Below are 9,052 nucleotides of genomic sequence, written 5' to 3'. Positions count from 1 at the left end.
AGTTTCTTTCTTTTTTTCAGATAGAGTCTCACTCTGTTGCCCAGGCTGGAGTGCAGTGGCACGGTCTCAGCTCACTGAAACCTCTGCCTCCCGGGTTCAAGCCATTCTCCTGCCTCAGCCTCCCAAGTAGCTGGAATGACAGGCTCCTGCGACTGTGGCGGGCTAATTTTTTATATTTTTAGTAGAGACGGGATTTCACTAATTTCACTATGTTGGCCAGGCTGGTCTTGAGCTCCTGACCTCAAGTGATCTGCCCTGCTTGGCCTCCTGAAGTGCTGGGATTATAAGCCTGAGCCACTGCACCCAGCCTGAAGTTAGTTTCTTTCTTTCTTTCTTTCTCTTTCTTTCTTTTTCTCTTTCTTCTCTTTCTTTCCTTCCTTCCTGCCTTCCTTCCTTTCTCTTTCTCTCCCCTTCCTTCCTTTCTTCCTTCCTTCTTTCCTTTCCTCCCTCCCTTCTTTCCTTCCTTCCTTCCCTTCCCCACTTCCTCCCTCCCTCCTCTCTCTCTCTGTTTCTTTTGTCAAAGTTTTGCTGTTTCCCAGGCTGGAGTGCAATGGTTTGATCTCAGTTCACTGCAACCTCTGCCTCCTGAGTTCAAGCAATTATCCTGCCTCAGCCTCCCCAGTAGCTGGGATTAAAGGTGCCTGCCACCATACCCGGCTAATTTTTGTATTTTTAGTAGAGACGGGGTTTCACCATGTTGGTCAGGCTGGTCTGGAATTCCTAACCTCAGGTGATCTACTACCCAAAGTGCTCTGATTACAGGTGTGAGCTGCCATGACCAGCCTAATTTTTATTTTTTAAATTTGTACTACAATGCTATGCTCCACCCAGCTTTATATTAACACGGAAACAATTTAATCTTAATTATTGAACTTAAATTTTTTTTTTTTTTTTGAGACGGAGTTTCGCTCTTGTTACCCAGGCTGGAGTGCAATGGCGCGATCTCGGCTCACCGCAACCTCCGCCTCCTGGGTTCAGGCAATTCTCCTGCCTCAGCCTCTTGAGTAGCTGGGACTACAGGCACGCGCCACCATGCCCCGCTAATTTTTTGTATTTTTAGTAGAGACGGGGTTTCACCATGTTGACCAGGATGGTCTCGATCTCTTGACCTCGTGATCCACCCGCCTCGGCCTCCCAAAGTGCTGGGATTACAGGGGTGAGCCACCGCGCCCGGCCCTAAATTTTTTTTTTAAGTTCCCCAGCACACGTGCAGGATGTGCAGTTTTGTTACATAGGCAAATATGTGCCATGGTGGTTTGCTGCACAGATCAACCTATCACCTAAGTGTTAAGCCCAGCATGCATTAGCTCTTTTTCCTAATGTTTTCCATCCTCCCCACTCTTCCCCTACAGGCCACAGAATTGTTGAACTTTTAAGCTAATTTCATAGTAACATTAAAATGACAGATTGTTTTACTTCAACATTGATCAAAAGAATTGAGTGAAAAATTTGAACCTTACCAGAATAAATGAAGTCAGTTTTTTAATTTGAATCTGAAGATGTTACTGATAAAATCGGCATCACTGGAAGTTCTGTATATTAACATATATCTAGTCTAGTCTACATATTAACAGTCATGGGTTCACTTTTTCCATGGGCATAAGAAACTCTGAATTGAGGATGAGAAGATGAGTGAAATTAATTAAAAAGCAGTCAATTTATTTAAGTGAAAAGTCTTGCTTCACAGAGTGATTTGTAAGTACACCTTCTGTATTAATTGTATTAATTAAATCACTGTCTCTGGGTAATGGTTTTTTTTTTTTTTTTTTTTTTTTTAAACAGAGTCTTGCTCCATCACCCAGGCTGGAGTGCAGTGGCATGGTCTTGGCTCACTACAACCTCTGCCTCCTGGGTTCAAATGATTCTCCTGCCTCAGCCTCCCAAATAACTGGGATTACAGGCATTTACCACCACACCCAGGTAATTTTTGTATTTTTAGTAGAGATGGAATTTCACCATGTTGGCCAGGCTGGTCTCAGACTCCTGACCTCAAGTGACCCACCTGCCTCAGACTCTCAAAGTGCTGGGATTACCGGCATGAGCCACCATGCCCGGACTCTGGGTAATGTTTATTTAAGATAATTGCTAAGTTTTGAAATAGATACAGATACTGCTACAGAAAATTCATATATACTGGATTTCCTGTGGTTATTTATTTATTTTTGAGACAGGGTCTCACTCTGTCACTCAGGCTGGAGTGCAGTGGCGCAATCTCGGCTCAGTGCAACCTCTGCCTCCCGGGTTCAAGTGATTCTCCTGCCTCAGCCTCCTGAGTCGCTGGAATTATAGGCATGCGCCACCATGCCCGGCTAATTTTGTGTTTTTAGTACAGATGGGGTTTCACCATGTTGGCCAGGCTGGTCTCGAACTCCTGACCTCAGGTGATCTGCCCACCTCGGCCTCCCAAAGTGCTGGAATTACAGGCGTGAACTGTGCCCAGCCTGATCTTTTTATTTTTATTTTATTATTATTTTTTCTCATGAAACTTTTTAAATGGGTCTCAAAATTCTTGAAATATTTTTGGTCAAGTTGTTTCCATTAAAAAGTACTGATTTTAAAAACTAATAACTTAAAACTGCCACATGCAAAAGAGAACATCAAAGTGGTCCACAAAGCATTCTCCTTTCTGTCTGAGGGGTTTATGATGCATTGTTATCATTAACCAGTCTTTTACTACTAAACTTAAATGGCCAATTGAAACAAACAGTTCTGAGATCGTTCTTCCTCCACCACTGATTAAGACCAGGGTGGCAGGTATTAGGGATAATATTCATTTAGCCTTCTGAGCTTTCTGGGCAGACTTGGTGACCTTGCCAGCTCCCGCAGTCTTCTTGTCCGCCGCTTTGATGACACCCACCGCAACTGTCTGTCTCATATCACGAACAGCAAAGCGACCCAGAGGTAGATAGTCTGAGAAGCTCTCAATACACATGGGCTCGCCAGGAACCATATCAATGACAGCAGCATCACCAGACTTCAAGAATTTAGGGCCATCTTCCAGCTTTTTACCAGATCAGCGATCAGTCTTTTCCTTTAGCTCAGCAAACTTGCATGCAACGTGAGCTGTGTGGCAATCCAGCACGGGGGCATAGCCAGCGCTGATTTGGCCTGGATGGTTCAGGATAATCACCTGAGCAGTGAAGCCAGCTGCTTCCATTGGTGGGTCATTCTTGCTGTCACCAGCAACGTTGCCACAACGAACATCCTTGACAGACACATTCTTGACATTGATGCCCACATTGTCCCCAGGAAGAGCTTCACTCAAAGCTTCATTGTGCATTTCGACAGATTTTACTCCAGTTATAATGTTGACTGGAGCAAAGGTGACCACCATACTAGGTTTGAGAACACCAGTCTCCACTTGGCCAACAGGAACAGTACCGATACCACCAATTTTATAGACATCCTGGAGAGGCAGGTGCAAGGACTTGTCAGTTCGGCGAGTTGGTGGTAGGATGCAGTCCAGAGCCTCAAGCAGCGGATTCCACTGGCATTGCCATCCTTATGGGTGACCTTCCAACCCGTGAACCAAGGCATGTTAGCACTTAGCTCCAGCATGTTGTCACCATTCCAACCACAAATTGGCAAAATGCTACTGTGTCGGGGTTGTAGCCAATTTTCTTAATATAAGTGCTGACTTTCTTAACAATTTCTTCATATCTCTTCTGGCTGTCCAGTGGCTCAGTGGAATCCATTTTGTTAACACCAACAATTAGTTGTTTCACACCCAGTGTGTAAGCCAGAAGGGCGTGCTCTCGGGTCTGCCCATTCTTGGAGAGACCAGCTTCAAATTCACCAATACCAGCAGCAACACTCGGGACAGCACAGTCAGCCTGAGATGTCTCTCTAATCATGTTTTTGATGAAGTCTCTGTAACCTGGGTCATCAATGATAGTCACGTAGTACTTGCTGGTCTTGAATTTCCACAAGTAGATATCAATGGGGATACCACGTTCACGCTCAGCTTTCAGTTACCTAAGACCCAGGCATACTTGAAGGAGCCCTTTCCCATCTCAGCTGGCTCCTTCTCAAACTTTTCAATGGTTCGTTTGTTGATGCCACTGCATTTGTAGATTAGATGGTGAGTAGTGGTGGACTTGCCAAAATCTACGTGTCCAATGATGACAATGTTGATATGAGTATTTTCCTTTCCCATTTTGGCTTTTGGGGTAGTTTTCACGACACCTGTGTTCTGACAGCAAACCTGTTATGAAAAAGCTGTTCTTTTTATTTTTTGACATGGAATCTCGCTCTGTTGTCCAGGCTGGAGTGCAATGGTGCACTCAGCTCACCACAACCTCTGCCTTCCGGATTCAAGCAATTCTCCTGTCTCAGCCTCCTGAGTAGCTGGGATAACAGGTGCCTGCCCCACATCTGGCTAATTTTTTTATTTTTAGTAGAGATGGTTTTTTACCATGTTGGCCAGGCTGTTGTTGAACTTTTGACCTCAAGTGATCCACCAGCCTTGGGCTCCTAAAGTGCTGAGATTACAGGTGTGAGCCACCACGCCTGGCCTGGTTATTGATCTTGATATGGCACTGATAGTAAGTGTCAACAAAAATTTTGTGCAGGTTATACACAGAAATGGAAATTCTATATTCACTTAGGTTTTTTTTAGACACATTTTAAGTTCATTATGGAAGAAAGGGCTTATTACAAAATAAAAAATTATCAAATACCAAATAGAGATTTCTACCACACGGTAAGTGGTAAAATAGTTGTAGCAAGAACATTTAGAGTTCTCTCTGTACATGGTTCGTGTATCACTAGCCTATCATTTACCACTGATCCCAGATATCAGCCTGAAAAACTTCTCCAACCACAACTACAGAAGGAGTTAGCTGTTCCCAGCCACTCCAAGCACACTGTTTTGTCAGTAAGTACTGTCCACGCTGACTTGAGAGGAAAGTGTTATATTGAGTTTGGGAGGGTCAGGCACAGGGATTTCATTGCTGGTCTTTTTTCAAATTTAACCAGGTGTTCAAGTGAGAACTCTGTTCATTGAGCACCATACTAGACCATGACAAGCTAGGAATATAAAGTAGAGGTCTAGTAAGCTAGTCCCTGCTTATTCTAGTAAAAGTAAAAATCATATTACTTTGTAAAGAGTAAAAAATCTGGGACAAATGCTAAACTGGATGGCATACTGAGACAGACAAAATAGGACTGTCCAAGGTGAATGCTACTCACGGTAAAGAAGAGGATGGATAGAGACATAGGATCAAGACTTCTCAATCTCCATCTTATGTCATTTTAATTATTTTTTATTCTTTTATTTATTTATTTTTAATTTTATTTGTTTTTTTGGGGATGGAGTCTCTGTCGCCCAGGCTGGAGTGTAGTGGTGCAATCTCTGCTCACTGCAACTTCCACCTCCTGGGTTCAAGTAATTCTCCCACCTCAGTCTCCTGAATAGCTGGAATTATAGGCACCCACCACCATGCCCGGCTACTTTAAAAAATTTTTTTTAGTAGAGATGGGGTTTCATCATGTTGGCCAGGCTGGTCTCAAACTCCTGACCTCAAGTGATCCACCCACCTCAACCTCCCGAAGTTCTGGGATTACAGGCATGAGTCACTGTGCTCAGCCTGTTATTTCAATTTTGAACCATGCAAATGTATTATTTATTTCTAAGTTAGACTAAAAAAGAAAAAATGCATAGAATAGTGTATAGAATGGCAACATCTGTGGGCATTTATAAAAAAGAAAAGACTTACTTGCTATAATTTACTTTTTTTTTTTTTTTTTGAGATGGAGTCTTGCTTTGTCACCCAGTCTGGAGTGCAGTGGGTCAATCTCAGATCACTGCAACCTCCGCCTCCCGGGTTCAAACAATCTTCCTGCTTCAGCCTCCTGAGTAGCTGGGACTACAGGCATGTGCCACCATGCTGCGCTAATTTTTTTGTATTTTTTTTCAGTAGAGACAGGGTTTGGCCATATTGGCCAGGCTAGACTCGAACCCCTGAGCTCAGATAATCCACCCGCCTCAGCTTCCCAAAGTGCTGGGATTACAGGTGTAATTTACTCTTTTTAAACCAGCAGTTTCCAATAGTCTTGGCACCAGGGACCGATATTTATTTGAAGAGAAATTTTCCATAGCTTGGGCAGTGGTGGGGGACAATATGGTTTTGGGATGATTCAAGCACATTATATTTATTGTACACTTTATTGTATTACGTTGTAATATATAATGAAATAATTATACAATTCATCATAATATAGAATCAGTGGGAGCCCTGAGCTTGTTTTCCTGCAATTAGACAGTCCCATCTCAGGGGGATGGAAGACAGTGACAGATCATCAGGCCTTAGATTCTCATAAGGAACACACAACCTAGATCCATTGAATGCACCGTTCACAATAGGGTTTCTGCTCCTATGAGAATCTAATGCCACTGTTGATCTGACAGGAGGTGGAACCAGTGGGAACTCAGGCAGTAATGTTCACTCGTTGGCTGCTTACCTCCTGTTGTGTGCCCCAGTTCCTAATAGGCCAAGGATGAGTACCAGTCTGTGGCCCAAGAATTGGAGAGCCCTGTTTTTTGTTTTTTTGAGATGGAGTCTTGCTCTGTTGCCAGGCTGGAGTGTAGTGGTGGGATCTTGGAGGCTGCAACCTCTGCCTCCCAAGTTCAAACAATTCTCCTGCCTCAGCCTCCTGTGTAGCTGGTACTATAGGCACGCACCACCACGCCCAGCTAATTTTTGTATTTTTAGTAGGGACAGGGTTTCACCGTGTTGGCCAGGATGGTCTTGATCTCTTGACCTCATGATCTGCCTGCCTTGGCCTCCCAAAGTGCTGGGATTACAGGCATGAGCCACTGTGCATAGCCAGGAACGCTGTTTTAAACAATAATCTGAGGCTCTTCATATTTCACCTGTGGTCAGTGAGGAGAAGATCTAAAAATAAGGAAATGCCTTTGTCATTCCAAGTAAAAAATTTCTTAGCTTGCCATAAATGAAGAGGGTTAGAATATAAGTCTGACTTAATGTCATTGATAGGTTCTTGGAAACTGAATGTTAAGTTAAATTAGTTTTTAACAAAACCAATTTTACCATAGACTTGTGAAAATTGGAGATAACAGGAAGAAATCACTTTTCTCAGACCCAGACAAAATAAGGCCAGGAAGGCCCAAAGGAGAAGAGGCTCATGCTTGCATATCTGAAATAAGAACTGTTTCCAAGGACTTTCTAAAAATCCTTTCACATCCTTTACAAAATCTCCTGCTTTGATAAGGTTTATCACTAGACATTCTTTAGGACTTCAGAAATTCAGTTAAGATGTTCTTGAAAGTGGTTACTTGCCCCCTCCACCAAAAAAAAAAAGAAAAAAGATGTTATTGAAAGAACACTTGCAAAAAAAAGAAAGAAAGAACACTTGCATCTCCACCAAGGAACTGACAACTATGGCTTTGAACCTCTGGAATTGATGAACTTTGTTTCCAAGCAGCTTATGTAAATGTCTTTTTGCTAATAAAAGCTCCCCTTACCCTTCCCTCACCAAATGCACTGGTAGCTTGCCATTTCATGCACTCCAGATTTTTTTTTTTTTTTTTTTTTTTTTGAGACAGAGTCTCACTCTGTTGCCCAGGCTGGAGTGCAGTGGTGCAATCTCGGCTCACTGCAAACTCCACCTCCCAGGTTCAAGCGATTCTCATGCTTCAGACTCCTGAGTAGCTGGGATAAAAGTGCATGCCACCATGCCCAGCTATTTTTTTTTTTTTTTTTTTTTTTGTATTTTTGGTAGAGACAGGATTTCACCATGTTGACCAGGCTGGTCTCGAACTCCTGACCTCAGGTGATCCGCCCACCTCAGCCTCCTAAAGTGGTGGGCTGACAGGCGTGAGCCACTGTGCCCAGCCGCACTCCAGATTATAATCCTTATTTCTATTTTAGAGTAAACCCCACACCCAACGTATTTAGAGATAATTTTTTTCTAGCGTTTTTCTTTTTGTTTCAGGCTGACAGGGTAATTGATATAAACAAGTTCCTACAGCATTTTTGTGACCATTTCTGGTCACAAAAACATCACCAAACTTCTAAAGACCCAAAAAACTTCTAACATTTAACACTGAAATAAATGTCAATTTATTCTAACATCTAACATTTAACATTGAAATAAATGTATGTATAGCTCACATTTATAATGTACAAATGTGTATAATTTTTATATATAATTATCATGTTCTTTATCAATTTTTATTTTATAATAATTTGTATTCATTTATCCATTCATTGATTTTCTGATTCATTTATTCCAGTTTAGGGTCACGGGTGGCTGGAGCTTATCCTGGCAGTTGACGGTGCAAGATGGGATCCATTCCAAACAGGGCACATGAACTCAGACTGGGACACTTTAGACACACCAATGAACCTAACCTGCACATCTCTGGGGTGTGGGAGGAGACCAGAGTACCCAGAGGAAACCCACACAGACATGCAGAGAAGGTGCTCTAGAACACACCCTAGCAATGGTGTCAGGCCTGGCCTCAGAGGGTGGACAGGAGGAGCTTGCAGGGAAAATGAGAGAGCTGGCTCCCCTCCCTGCCCCGCTTCTTTTGAGACAGGGTCTCATTCTGTTGATGAGGCTGGAGGGCAGTGGTATCATCATGGCTCACTGCAGCCTTGACCTCCCAGGGTTGGGTGATCCTGCCACTTCAGTCTTCCAAGTAGCTGGGACTACAGGCATGTGACACCATGCCTCGCTAATTTTTTATATTTTTAAATAGAGGCGAGATCTTACCACGTTGTCCAGGCTGGTCTTGAACTCCTGGGCTCAAGTGATCCACCCACTTCAACCTCCCAAAGTGATGGGATCACGAGCCACCTGCCTGGCCCTGGCTCCCTTAAAATGTGACCTTTGAAGGCAAAATGGTAGGTACAGTATAAAACACTGCAGCAAAACCTAATAATTCCCTACATGCTTGCTTCTATCCTAAGTCTTACCCACAAAACGCAAAACCTGTAGTTGACAAAGGTTTGGGAGAGCCCAGCAGTTGTAATCAAATGAGAGTTTGCAGTCCCCACCAGAAAAGATGTGGTGTCAGATGAGGAGC

At 43.2% G+C, this 9,052-nt stretch overlaps 1 pseudogene across 1 annotated transcript; it reads right to left on the bottom strand.

The window, feature by feature from the left end:
* Positions 1 to 2,770: 2,770 nt before the first annotated feature.
* On the bottom strand, positions 2,771 to 4,156 carry LOC105721353 (elongation factor 1-alpha 1-like; annotated as a pseudogene). The gene has a single exon (XR_001108308.2). The product of XR_001108308.2 is annotated as an elongation factor 1-alpha 1-like (transcript).
* Between the last annotated feature and the right edge of the window lie 4,896 nt (positions 4,157 to 9,052).

This window comes from Aotus nancymaae, unplaced genomic scaffold (assembly GCF_030222135.1).
Source record: "Aotus nancymaae isolate 86718 unplaced genomic scaffold, 86718_ANA_hifiasm-v0.15.2.pri h1tg000065l, whole genome shotgun sequence".
NCBI classification, from domain to species: domain Eukaryota; kingdom Metazoa; phylum Chordata; class Mammalia; order Primates; family Aotidae; genus Aotus; species Aotus nancymaae.
Note: the sequence above shows the minus strand (reverse complement) of the source record. Positions and strands in the feature narration are given on the sequence as shown.